This window comes from Dipodomys ordii, unplaced genomic scaffold (assembly GCF_000151885.1).
Source record: "Dipodomys ordii isolate 6190 unplaced genomic scaffold, Dord_2.0 Scaffold7, whole genome shotgun sequence".
Classification (NCBI taxonomy): Eukaryota; Metazoa; Chordata; class Mammalia; order Rodentia; family Heteromyidae; genus Dipodomys; species Dipodomys ordii.
Genome location: NW_012267223.1, coordinates 4,670,366 through 4,684,527, shown reverse-complemented (window position 1 = coordinate 4,684,527; position 14,162 = coordinate 4,670,366). Strand labels below are relative to the sequence as shown.

The 14,162-nt window shown below is 49.7% G+C and overlaps 1 pseudogene; it reads left to right on the top strand.

The window, feature by feature from the left end:
• The first annotated feature begins 3,506 nt into the window (after positions 1-3,506).
• LOC106001462 lies at positions 3,507-10,725 on the top strand (annotated as a pseudogene).
• Positions 10,726-14,162: the final 3,437 nt, after the last annotated feature.

Here is a 14,162-nt window from a genome sequence, read left to right as displayed (position 1 = left end):
CTTGGCAAAGACCTGCTAGGCTCTCCTCTCAGCTTTCACCTGACATGTTTATGGATAAATTCACATAGAGCAGCCCCCTTAAAAACAGTGTCAGCATCTCAACCCTTTCCAAAGTTACCTATGGTCATAAAGGAATGTTGGCCACATTGCCTTTTATTCTACTGTGACAGGATACTTGTTCACTTCTAACACCAGAGGGCGCCACATCTGGTCCCTGTTCTGGGCTCTGACCAAAGGGACAGGTTTTATCCAATTAATTCCTTCATTAACTCATAGTCTTATGTAATATTCACAAACTTTTCTCATTTGAGGATTAACACGTAACGGTGGGAATGACCTTGGAGCCATGAAGTAGTCAGAATATTTACTTGTGTGTCCTTGGGCACAACACAAAACACACAGGTGCGTGTGTAGGCAACCACTGCAGCAACCTCCCAACTTTGTTCTTGAGTGTTTAGCTTTCTACGTAGCTAGGATTACAGGTGTGAACCACTGTGCCCAGCCTGAAATTCTGTTTTAGCAAGACTTCCAACCATCCATGCTCATATGTTCAAGTCTGAGACTTCTTGCTGGAAAACACATCTGTCATAAAACTAAGGTGCTCACCTCAGTTTGATAACGGTTTGCTTAGCATGTTGTTGACAGTTTAAAGAAATCTGCCAGGCACCTAGCAGACAAAGAAAGGAAAAACAGACACAGGGCTGTGATCTGCCCACAGAGTTGAGGAGGTGATTTCTAGAGGAGGGTTGTCCCAAATGATGCCCCAGGAAGTGAGGGAGCAGTGTGGTATTCTAAGCTACACATACAATACGGGAGCTGTGCACAGCTTCGGCATCCTTGTAGAGTGTGATTCTACCCACAGTCCAAAAGGAGGACTATTTCCAAAGAGGAGCGCCCACTCCCAACCTTTTCCTCCTTCATTCTCATTTTGGGTGGTCATGATTTTGGAGTCTCTTCATGACAGACCCCTGTTCTTTGCCTACAGCAGACCATTTCTGACCCCAAATTCACCAAACCAGACCATACCTTTGGGGCTTTCGGATTTCCCACAATGTTGTCAACGTCATGCATGTTGGAATTACTTGGAGAGCTTCTGTATATGCACCTCTACAAATAGTATACAGCTATTAAAATATGCAATCTTTGAGACAAACTAAAAATATCTGATCTGCCAGGGGCTGGTGGCTCCTGCCTATAAGCCTAGCTACCCAGGAGGCTGAGATCTGAGGATCATGGTTCAAAGCCAGCCCCAGAAGAAAGTTTGTAAGACTGTTATCTGCACGTAACCATCAGAAAACCAGAAGTGGCACTGTGGCTGAAAGTGGTAGACTGCTAGTTTTGAGCAAAAAGAGCTCAGGGACAGTGCCCAGACCCCAAGTTCAAGTCCCACAACTGACCAAAAAAAGGATCTTTATCTGGATTTTAAGAGAGCCCTAAAGAATGCTGGTGACTTGGATTAGACCCCAGGGACAGGGACAGGTGATTTCTTAATGAAAGCCACTAATTCTGTGACTTAAGCCACTTTCTGAGTCCTCTTCCTCATTATACCCTTTTCCAAAAGCAGGACTGTGGATCTGCTTTAGATCTTGAATGTCTCTCAGAGGCCCAGCTTGGGCTCCAGCTTGGCACTATTGGGAGGTAGTGGAACCTTTTTAAGAGGTTGTGCCTAATAGATCTTCAGGTCAGTGGAGACTTGAAGGAGACTATGGGACCTTCCGGACCCTTCTGCCTTTCTTTTACTTCCTAGCCATGAGATGAGTGGTTTTTGCTTTGCTATGCACTCCCACCAGGCTGAAGAAACTGAGGCACAAAAGCAGCAAGAGAAATCAGCCAGAAGACTCTCAGCATTCATGGTAATGTTTGTTGCCACTGGCATGATCTGTTTCTGAGCAGGAATCTGGCGTATGCAAGCAAGGTCCTCTGCTGTGGGTCAGCCTTGCTCCCGCCTCCACACCCAGCTTTCATACTTATTGGGTTTGTTTTTTGGTAAAAAAAAAAAATTACTCTGCTAGTATTCTTTTTTAATTGTGAGGCAGATGGTCCGGTATGAAGAGATCTGACTATGTGAATGGTTTTTAATCACTATGAAGAGTTTTATGGAATGGTCATAACCAAGAAGTTGCTTCTCTGTGCCTTTAAGCAGACAAATACAGTGGCTCATTCTGTATCAATGGGACAAAATCCTCAACATAAGCAGCTTAACGGGGGAATATTTATTCTGGTTCACCGTTTCATCATAGCAGGGAGGACATGTGGCTCCAAGTAGTTCACATCATAGCAGCCAGGAAACAGAGAGGGGACCTGTTCTCTCCAGCTTTCTCCTCTTCCCCCTTCTATTCCTCCTGAGTCCTAGCCTACGGGATGGTGCCATTCACGTTCAGGACATGTCTTCCTCCTTTAGTTATGTTGGAAGCCAAGAAAGTGTATGGAAAGATAAGATTCCTCCAGCCCTAAACAAACTACATTTGGTTAACCATAAATATTCCTCCAGCCCTAAGCAGACAACATTTGACTACCCAAAAACATTTCTCTTATCTCCAGCCCTAAGCAAGCGGCCGCCTGGCTAACCATAAATGTCTCTTAGAGAAACTACAGGAAGTACCTTTAAGATTAGCACAACGGCCAATGGAAAAGCACGACCCATCCCTGACCCCGGGACTTCTCACCCTTGCTTCTGCAAAGTTTTTTCATTCTTCCCCTTCCCATTCCCACCGCCCCTGTGGGTATAAAAACCCTACTCTGAGCTCAATAAAGCAGACCTTGACGCGACTCAGACTGACTTTGTCTTCCTTTATGGGCTTGGTCTCTTTTCTCTCTCGCCCCCATTGGTTTTTAGGAGGCGCCTCCTCGAGCCTAACGAATAACTGAACCTGCTGGACGGGTCATAGTTACTCCTTTCTGGAAACAGGGTCAAAGACACACCCAGAAAAAGTGCTCTACCAATCTCCTAGATGCTTCTCAATCCAAATAGTTAATGATCAAGATTATCACACTGCCTTATCCTTCACTAATTATCCAATTAGTGTAGAAATTGCACATCAAAAGTTGAAGAAGCTGGGTGCAGATGGCTCACACCCGTAAGCCTAGCTACCCAGGAGGCTGAAATCTGAGGATCACAGTTTGAGGCCATCCTGGGCAGGAAAGTCTGTAACACTCTTATCTCCAATAAACTGCTGAGAAAAAACTAGAAGTGGCCACTGTGGCTCAAGTGGTGGAGCACTAGCCTTGAGCAAAAGAAGCTCAGGGACAGTGCCAGGCCCCAAGGTCAAGTGCTAGGACTAGCGAGCACTCACGAGCGTGCGCGCGCACAAACACACACACACACACATACATACACACAAGTTGAGGAAAACAAAGGGGTGGTTCCTCAAAAAGATTAGAATTTCCATATGACACAACAACCTCTTTTTGGGGGTAGAAACTGAAAAGAGTTGAAAACCAGGTCCCCAGTAGATATTTGTACACCATAAATAATGTCCAGAGCAGCATTCTTTACAGCAGCTAAAATGCGGAAGCAATCCAGGTACCCACAGACAGATGAACCAATTGCCAAAATATGGTCCCTATAGACAATGGGGGAACTAAGTCTTCAGCTTTAAAAAGGAAGAAAATTCTAGCATGTGCTGCCTACCATGTGGCTGAAACAAGAATTCTCTGCTAAGGGGAATAAACTAGTCACAACACGGTTTCACTTCTGTAACGTTTCCACCATAGCCAAAGTCAGAGCCAGAAAGTAGAAATGCGGGGGAGGGGGCGAGGGGGAGGAATAGGTAGTTATTGTTTCATAGATTTGGAGTTTCCATTTGGGAAGATGAAAAAATTCTGGAGATAGTTGTGATGCTGGTTACAGAACAATGTGAATATATTTAATTCTCACAACTGTATAGGTTAAATTTTGTCATGTGTGTTTTACTACAATTAAAAAAAAAAAAGCTGGCACTGGTGTCTCACACCTGTCATCCTAGCTACTCAGGAGCCTGAGATCTGAGGATCTCGGTTCAAAGCCAGCCTGGGCAGGAAAGTCCATGAGACTCTTATCTCCAATGAACCACCAGAAAACCAGAAGTGGTGCCGTGGCTCCAGTGGTAGGGCACTAGCCTTGAGCTGAGGGCCAGCGCCCAGGCCCAGAGTTCAAGCCCCACAACCAGCCAAAAAAAGACAGTGGAGCTCAAGTCAGATTGGTTGGTTGGTTGTTTTGTGGGTGTTTGGGGGTGGGTTGGGGAGGGTGGAGGTTGAACCCACATAGGAAGCAATGTGCGTTGGTGGCAGGATGGTGACACGGGTGGAGAGGATCTGATCAGTGGCTTTGCTGAGCCAGCCATGCTACCTCAGCCCCGGTGTTCCTGGACCCGCAGCTCCGCTCATCTGAGCCACAGGGTAAGTTAGAGCGCCTTGCTTACCTCTGACAAAGCTTAGCAGCCAGAAAACCTCAGAGCCTCGGTGTCAAGACCTGTGTTCTGGATCTCTCCTTTCTCTGGGCCTCACTTTTCCTCCAGTAAGCACGGACAGGAATTGGGAATCCCTAGTTTTATGGATTTGTTGTCTGCCCTTAAAGCTCTTGTTCTACTTGGACTCAAGCCCCCCCCCCACCTTGCTGGTTTCCTGTTTGCTTTCCTCCTCTCCTTCCTCTTCTGCCCTGTCACTGGATAAGCTGCTTGCTTTCCTCCCAGTTCCACGTGGGAGGCGATATGCAGCGGAAAGGACAGCCCCTTCTCTCCAAGGACAGCCCCTTCTCTCCAAGCACCTAAGGTGAGTTCATGAGGAATTTACCCTGGGAAAGGGAACCTTCTCAGCTGGGAAGAGGCTCCCCTAAACTGTGCTCACACTCAAAGAGATCATCTTTTTTCTTCCTTCCTTCCTTCCTTCCTTTTTTTCCTCCTCCTCCTCCTCCTCTTCCTTCCATTCTTCCTTTCTTCCTTCGGTCCTTCCTTTCTTTCTTTCGTCCTTCCTTCCTGCCTTCCTTCCTTTCTTCTTTCCTTCCTTCCTTCCTTCATTTCTCTTGTTTTGGTGCTGATACTCGAGCTTAAGCTGAGGACCTGGACACTGTCCTTTATTTGTTTTGCTCAAGGCTAGTGCTCTACTACTTGAGCCACAGCTCTACTGGGAGCTTTTTGGTGTTTAATTGGAAATAAGAATCTTACGAACTTTCCTGCCTTGGCTTCAAACTAAGATTCTAAGATCTCAGCCTCCTGAGTAGCTCGGAAAAAGCCACTAGTGCCCAACTCGTCTTCTTTCTTGACATAAAGGAATTTCCCTTCTCTCTTTCCACTTTTTGGTAAAATTTCATAGGTGACACATAAAAAAACCCTGTGTGGCATATCTGTTGTCATACTGTACAGTAATACAATGAACACAGATGGAATATTGCTAAGCTATTTTTTTTTTTTTTGGTTCCGGTCATGGGGCCTGAACTCTGGGTCTGGGTGCTGTCCCTCAGCTCTTCAGCTCAAGGCTAGCGCTCTACCACTTGGGCTATAGCGCCACTTCCGGCTTTTTTTCTTATGTGGTGCTGGGGAATCGAACCCAGGGCCTCATGCATGCAAGGCAAGCACTCTACCACTGAGCCATCTTCCCAGCCCTTGCTAAGCTATTTTTGTGCTTCTTACTTTCTACCTTCTGTAACCTTGTGTTTATTATTTTCTTTTTTATCATAAATGCATGCCTATTTATCTTTATTTTCTGGAAGTTATACAATGCCTAGTATTTATTACGTGCTAGACACTGATCTAAATGCTTTAAAATATTAACTCATTTAATTAGTTTAATACACAACTGTAATGGCGATTTCTTTTTCCTTTATTTGGTGATAATGTGATTTGAAATCAAGGCCTTGAGTTTAAATGCTTGCTGAGCAGGCACTCTACCACTTGAGCCATTTCCCCAGCCTGTGATATCATTACTAATCTCACTTTACAGATAAGAAAGCTGAAGCATAAAGAGAATAAGTAACTTGCCCAAGGTCATAAAAGCAATAAAAAGTTAACATGAGACATGTCTACTCCATCTTAATGCAAAAGTTCGTCTAAGGGAGGAATTGTGGGATGTAGGACAGGAGACTCTGTAGTTTTTAAAGAAAATACCTTATTATTTCTCGAGGACCAATACAAACTCTCAGCAGCCATTGTTAGAGCTACTATTGGCCTGCAACCTCTCCAAACGAGTCATCCCAGTATGGTATCTCATTGCAATTTCAATCTTTTTTTTTTTGGTCGGTTGTGGACCTTGAACTCTGGGCCTGGGAGCTGTCCCTGGGATCTTCAGCTCAAGGCTAGCACTCTGCTACTTGAGTCACAGCGCCACTTTCAGTTTCCTGGTGGTTCACTGGAGATAAGAGTCTCACAGACTTTCCTGCCCCAGCTGACTTTGAATTGCGATCCTCAGATCTCAGCCCCATTTGTAGCTAGGATTACAGGCTGCCCCACTGTAACTTCAATTTTAAGTTGCCTTATAATTATTGAGTTAAGGCATCTTTTAATTTTCTTGCACATTTTCTTTTCCTTGAATTTTTCCTGTGTCTTCAATATAATTCAAATGATCAATTCTTTGTTATTTTATGACTGGCAGTTTTGAGGTCTTATAAAGTCGTATCCCAGTGACATAAAAATACACTCCCTGGGGGCTGAAGGCATGGCTCAGTTGGTAGAGTGCTAGTCAGTGAGCAAAAAGCATCAGGTACCAAGTTTGAGTTCCAGTCTCAGACTAAAAACAAAAACAAACAAAAAATACTCTCCTTGCTTCTAGTTCTGGCTTTTTGCTGATTAACTGGAGTTCAAAGTCTCACAGGTTTGTCTGCCTGGGCTGGCCTTGAACCTCAATCATCAGCTTTCAGCTTCCCAATTAGCTAAAATTATAAGTGTAATTTACCAGCACCAGGCTTAATCCGTAGGTTTTCAACTAACTAAATGACTGGTTGATGGATGGACTGATTGATTTTTGTCTTACTGCGTTGTCTAGGACCTTTGGTGCACTGTTCAATAGAGGTAGAGATCATAAATTTGAAGGAAATGCTAAGATTTACTCATTAAAAGTAATATATAAGTTGTATTTAAGTTTCCTTTCTTAAGTTCAAGAATTTTTCCTCTCACTTGCTAAGAGCTTTTTATCATGCAAGGATGTTGAATATCACCAATGTTTGCACATGTGTGTCCTGATTTGTTGAGATGAGTGTGTTTTTTTCTTCTTAACTCAGATACTGTAAGTTTTTAGTCAGGACTTCTTCAAAAAGCAGAGTCTGGAATAAGACTTGGGTTCAGGCAGGTTAATAGACAGATTTGTGGGAAGCAGATGGTAAAAGGAGTGAGACCGCATTGCCACTGACGCAAAGGGCGTCAGTTCTGCTGGGGTCTCTGGCAGGCCTGTAGGATGCCGCCTAAAGCTGCCCCCTGGGCAGAGGAGGCCAGAGCAGCTCTACTAGAGCCGGTCCTCTCTTTGCATCTTACTTCTCCCACACATCTGGGAGACACAGGCAGATAATTAGCTTCTCAAGCATCACAGATGACCCTGAGTCAAGAGTTCAGAGAATTCTGGGATCAGAATCTAAGCTTGTTACACAGTAAAGCCATCTCCTGTCTGTGCAGCTGGTATGAGAGCAGAGCACTGTGATTGAGAGTCCCGTGTCTGTATTTCCAGACAAGAATAACATTCATAGACTTTGCTTCCACTGTTAAGATCAAAACTTAGATATGATGTCTTATATATGTATCATTTGTTTGTGGGGGCAAGATCTCAATATATAACCCGGTCTGACTTCAAATTTGCAATCCTCCTGAATACTGGGATGACAGGTTGCTAGGTATTTCCAACCATGTCCAATTTGGTTTGTTGTTGTTGTTTGGTTGATTATGGTTTTGTTTTGCTTTTTTTTTTGTTTTTTGGTGCTGTTCCTGGGCTCATACTCAGGGCCTATGAGCTTTTATGCTCAAGGCCAGCTCTCTACCACTTGAACCACAGCTCCATTTCTGGCTGTTTTGGGTGTTTAAGTGGAGATAAAAGTCTCATGGACCTTCCTTGCCTAGACTGGCTTCAAACCACAATCCTCAGATCTCTGCCTCCTGAGTAGCTAGGATTTCAGGCATGAGCCACCAGCACCTGGCCATCTCCAGGTTATTTATGTTTCATATTTTTTATATACTAACAGGATTTGCTAGTATTTTCTTTATAATTTTTGCACTTCATGAAATTGGCTTTAGTGTCCTTATTTATCCTGTACTTGTCTTATTAGGAGACACCTTTCTTGGTGGGTTTTTTTTTTTCCATTCTGAGAGTTTTATTAAAATTAGATTAATTGCTACTGGAACTTTTGTACAATTACCTAAATCTAGCATATTCTTTGTGGGAAGATTTTATTTTTATTTTTTTGGGGTCCGGTTGTGGGGCCTGAACTCTGGGCCTGGGCGCTGTCCCTCAGCTCTTCAGCTCAAGGCTAGCGCTCTACCACTTGAGCCATAGTGCCACTTCCGGCTTTTTTCATTTTGCTTATTTGATGCTGAGGAATCGAACCCAGGGCCTCAGGCATCACATGATGTCATCTTCCCCTGAGGATACATGGCAAATAATACACACACGCATGCGCATGCACGCACAGACACAGACACACACACAGACACAGACACACACACCTATGACACAATTCTCTCAACACTTTGGCTCCAAAGCTGAAGCCCTCCCCATCATTAACATCAAGGGATCAAATGTCTAGAAGGATGTACTGAATCCAACTTATTATTATATGGAGGAGGTGTGGGAAAGGGAAAATCTAGAGTACCCGCATAGGCCCTGTCTGGTAGGTAAGGAAACATGACCCTGGAGAAGCAAGACAGGTCTGACTCTAGTCCCTACCTTCTAAGTGAGAAATTCCCCAGTCAATTCCTTAAGGACCCCATTTCAATGAGCTCTCCCTTCCAAGTCTCTCTCAACATAATATCAGCTTTAATGTTTGACATCTGTATTGGATATCTAGAGAGGAAGGAGACAGATTCAAACTTGTCTATCTTTCCAACTGGCTGTACAATTTCTGAACTTCCGCTTTGTCAACTCAATTACCTCCTTCTTGTCTAATCTCCAAATCTCATCCCTAAAACACTGCTCAGTCCACCACGTAGTACTTCACACTGAACTCCTTCCTTCTCGCTACACTACGGCGGACTAGGCCCCAGCCCGCTTCCTCTCCCCAAGTCTATGTAGGGACCTGAAATAGTAAAAGCTGGCCCTGGCCAGGCCACACCTCCCTCCGTTGTCTCTTGTAGAGCGTCCCACGCAGGTCACGCTGAAGCTGAAGCCCTCAAGGGTGGTGGTGGGCAAACCCTCCACCATCGAGTGTGGGGTGCCAGCTGTGAAGCTCCTTCAGAGCCTCGCCCTCACCCTGTTGCATGGCCAGAGATCCTTCAGAACCAGACCTTCAGGGATGCCGTGTCTACCTCCCACGAGGCCACCACCACCCTCAACCGCACGGCTCAGAGAGAAGATGGCCTCCTGAACTTCTGCCGGGCTGAGCTGGACCTGCGGTCTCTTGCTGGGAGCCTCTTCCACAGCATCTCGGAGCCCCAGATCCTTGAGGTCTATGGTAAGGGCCACCATCTTGGGGGCAGAAAAATCCAGATCCTAACTCTCAGATGGATGGTGTATACACTTGATCTTTGTTGGTTGGTTGGTTGTGGGGCTTGAACTGTAGGCCTGGGTGCTATCCCTAAGCTCTTCAGTTCAAGGCAAGCACTCCACTTAAGCCACAGTGCCATTTCTGGTTTTCTGGTGATTTATTGGAGATAAGAGTCTCACAGACTTTCCTGCCCAGGCTGGCTTTGAACCGAGATCCTCAGATCTCAGCCTCCTGAGTAGCTAGGATTACAGGCATGAGCCACTGGCACCCAGCTACACTTAAATCTTGAGATCTTACTCCCCTTCAGATTCGGTTCTCTAGGACCCTTTGTTCTAGAAGTCAAGAGGATTGCACTAGTTCTTGACATGCTTGAGCCACATGACCTTGATCAAGGCTGCCTTCTGTTTTTGGCCGTGGACCAAAATGTTCTTTGTCACCAGGGAAAGTTTCCCTGCAGCTCACTCGGATCTGCCTGAGGAGGGTCTTTGTCGGGATGGTGCTGAGTCCATTCCATGGTGGCAAGCCACCACACGCTGGTCCCCGGGGACGCTGGCGGAGGGACATCTGCCCTGGTTGGTGGGGGCCACTTTTCTCCTAGAGAGGCAGACAGCCTGGCCAGTCCTCTCCTCAGCCAGGTGGGCCAGGGGGTGACAGGTGGACACCCAGGATCCTGCCACCTGACGGCTTGTGTTCTTCTCCAGAGCCTGTGCAGGACCGCATGGTCTTTCTCATCCCCATCGTGTCGGTGCTGCTGTGCTTGTTGGTGACATCTGTCCTGCTCTGCTTTGTCTGGGGCCAGCGTTTGCATCAGAGGCGGACAGGCACGTATGGGGTGCTAGCTGCCTGGAGGCGGCTGCCCGGGCCCTTCCGGGCACACCCTGTATAACCCGCCTGCCCACTGGCATGGCGATGCTGGCACTCAGCCCTGGTTGAAGGACTGGGACTGCAGTCCCCTCTGGAGATGTTCTTTTCAAGCCTCAATACAGACCCTTTGACGCAACCCTGTGTTCTCCATATCCGTCCCTGGGATCACCGCCAACAGCTGGTAGCAGATGTGGCCTTCTCTCCCTCGGTCTCTTCTTGTCCTCTCCTTCACAAAGGTTTCCAGAGCCCAAGTCTGCCCTGAGCAGCCCCTCTCGGACCAGTCCAGGCCTCGGAGGACCACCCTCACTACCAGTGACCGATTCCTACTGTGTGTGTGGGGGTGCATCCCCAGTGCGCTTTGGGCCAGAGGGCACTGAGGCCGTTCCTAGGAGCAGTACACAGCCCCGACTCTCTTTCTGCTAGCAGCTGGCTCCCGGGGTGAAGGTTTCACGCTGGGCCCAGCTCAGGGTCCAGAAGGACTCTGTCTAGCCAGGCATTAAGGAGGCCTTAACCTCCTGGGAGAAAGGAGTGGTCCCTTCCTTTCCCACTCCATTATTATTAAGCCAAAAGTGACTCTACAGCCTTTATCGCCCCCGAGAGAGGAGTAGAGGGCAGAGGTAGGCCGGGGCTCCGGTCCAGACAGACAACAGTGGGACCACATTGGCCTCACACAGCTTCTGGGCCCGGGACCGGGCTTGCAGGAGCAGGGACGGGGTCAAGATGGCAGTGGGGAGGAGCAGCCTGATCCACTGGGAGAGGCTGGTCTGGGGAGGAGGGCTCGTCTGGGGAGGAGGGCTGGGTGTGCACACAGCATTAGCAGACAGAAGACAGCTGCGGAGGACTCCAGGGCTGTTGAAGCTGGTGAGGACCTGGTGAGCATCCTCCCTCTCTCTCCCTCTCTCTCTCTCTCTTGGTCAGCTGTGGGGCTTGAACTCTGGGCCTGGACACTCTCCCTGACTTCTTCAGCTCTAAGCGAGCATTCTACCATTTGAGCCACAGCGCCACTTCTGGTTTTCTGGTGGTTCATGGGAGATAAGAGTCTCATGGACTTTCCTGTCCAGGCTGGCTTTGAACCGCAATCCTCAGATCTCAGCCTCCTGAGTAGCTAGGATGATGGGTGTGAGCCACCGGCTCTGGCCAGCCTCCTTTTCATGGCAGGCTCTCGGCATTACAGTAGTCTAAGGAGACCGTGTCCCATCTACCCTCCCTTCTCCCCCCCTCCCGGCCATGCAGCCACAGTGGCGATGGAAAGCGCCCTCCTGCCTCCTGCTCCACTCCCAGGTCTGACCCCACTGCCTGCCCACCAGGCCTCCTACCTGAAGCTGGGGGTACACCTGCACCCACAGTCTCTGTGGCACTGGGAGGAGGAGGTGGGGCACATCTCTCCTGAGATGGGAGAAGACCCCTTTAGCGGCCCTGGGGTACCCTCGAGGATTTTACCCACAATCCCCTGCAGGTTCTTTTAGCCCAGCCCTGGCCCCAGAGCAGGAAGCAGACAGTGCCCAGACCCCTCCAGCCTTACTTACACCCCTCTTTGTCCAGAGGTAGGAGGCAGGTGCTGAATCCTCGGTGCATCCTGCCTGTGAGGACGGCTTGGAGGAGGGGGCAGGGGAGGGGCTGGCCAGGGTGACGGGGCGGGGGCTCAGGGGGGACATGAGGCAGGGCAGGTAGTGGTGGTGGAACACCAAAGGCCCTTCCTCTTGGGTGTCCATCTACTCCTCCCATTCTTCACATTGGCCCCCCTGGTAGACCTGGGCATGCGCAAAGGGTGGATGGAAGACGGTGACCCAGGCTCAGGCTCTCCCTGCCCCACCCCTCTGTCTCCAGCAAGTGTGCATTCACTGCACACGAGCAAGGCACTTTGCAGACTCTTCCTCCTTATTTTGTAGGTGGGAAGAGGTTGAAGAACTTGCTTGCAGCAGAGCCTAGGCTGGGGGTTATGGTAAGTGGCAGAGCACCTGCCAAGCCAGTGCCAAGGCCCTGAGTTCCACCTCCAGGACTGCCATAAATAAATAAGTGGTACAGCAGATGTGACCTCAGAGCTGGGGTAGGGAATCCACTGAGATGCCCCTGCCCTTCCGTGAGGGGGTCCTCACCCCGGGGTCTCCTGGGACCTGGGAGGAGGAGCCACAGCAGCTGGGCCCTACCGTGGCCCCTTCTAATACTTTCCTCCATCCTTACTCCTGACTGTTAGCACTGTCAGAAGCACCCTTCAAACCCTCAACTCAGGGTTAGAGTTCCACCCGCTTCTCAAGGGCTGGTTCAAAGGTCACCAGGGGCTCTCTTCCGAGGACCCTTCCCCATCCACCTGTGGGCATGCATGCTGTGTCCTCCCCTGTGCCAGGTGGGCTTGTATTCATAGTCATTCATTCATTCACTCATTCACTTGCTCAGCAGTATCATGGAAGCCTCTGGTGTCTGCTGTCAGATACCAAGGTACAATGGTAGCTGCTCTCTTGGGGTCTGAAGTCCAGAAATTCCCTCAGCTCTTCAGCTCAAGGCGAGTGCTCTATCACTTAAGCCACAGCACCACTTCTGGTTTTCTGGTGGTTTATTGGAGATAAGAGTCTCACAGACTTTCCTGCCCAGGCTGGCTTTGAACCTCGATCCTCAGCTCTCAGCCTCCTGAGTAGTTAGGATTATAGGTGTGAGCCACTGGTGCCCAGCAAAGTCCAGAATCTTGAAGGGAACTTTCTGGGTTGGGAAGTGAAGACCCTCCCCTTCCTGAAGGCACATCAGCCTTGTCAAAGAGATTCAGCCCGAGAGGTATGCACTGGCTTCCTGCTCCCCATGCCCAGAACCTGTCCTCTAGTGGGGACCCCAGCAGGATCCTCAGCCAGGGCCCGCACCCCCACGCACCTGCGGGCCAGGCAAGAACGGCCCTGGGCTCCGAGCCTCCGCCGCCAGGCGACTCAGCAGCAGCTGGTGCATCTGCACGTTCTGCAGCATCATCAGCTCCAGCAGGTCTGCAGCCCGGGGTTCCGCGAGCATGCCCGTCAGCAGTCCACCTGTGCCTCCCCAGCCAGCCACAACCACCTGCCCCCACTCCGGCACCCCCATGCAGACCTCCCAGGCCCCCAAAGCAGAGGGGAGGGGTAAGAGAGGGAAAGGGTGACCCCCCCAAACCTTACCTTCCCTCACACAGCCCGGCTCTGGGAGCATGGGGGGGGACCCACGGGAGGAGCTGCAGGACGGTCACCCAGGGCTGGGGGAACATCAGGCAAACCCCAACACGCCCTTCCAGTGCCTCTCTTTCCCCAAGGCCTCCTCTTTCCCAGTTCAGAATGCAGCCCTTCAGCTCCAAGGTACCCCAGTAAAGGCAGACTCTGATTCCCGGCTCAGTGCACTCACTGGTGGGGCTGCACTCTGTGGCAGGGTGTTACCCCAACTCCTGCGGTCCCCAGAGGCCATGCTCTGCTCCGGTGAGTCCTGGTTACCCGGGCAACACAGGAGCCAAAGGGGCAGAGCCCCGCCCAGTGCGCCAGGGCCCGCCCAGCATGCCAGGCCCCGCCCAGTGCGCCAGGCCCCGCCCAGCGTGCCAGGGCTCCACCCATTGCGCCAGGCCCCGCCCAGCATGCCAGGGCTCCACCCATTGCGCCAGGCCCCGCCCAGCATGCCAGGCCCCGCCCAGTGCGCCAGGCCCCGTCCAGCATGCGAAGGTCCCGTCCAGCATGCGAAGGCCCCGCCCAGCGCGCCAGGGCCC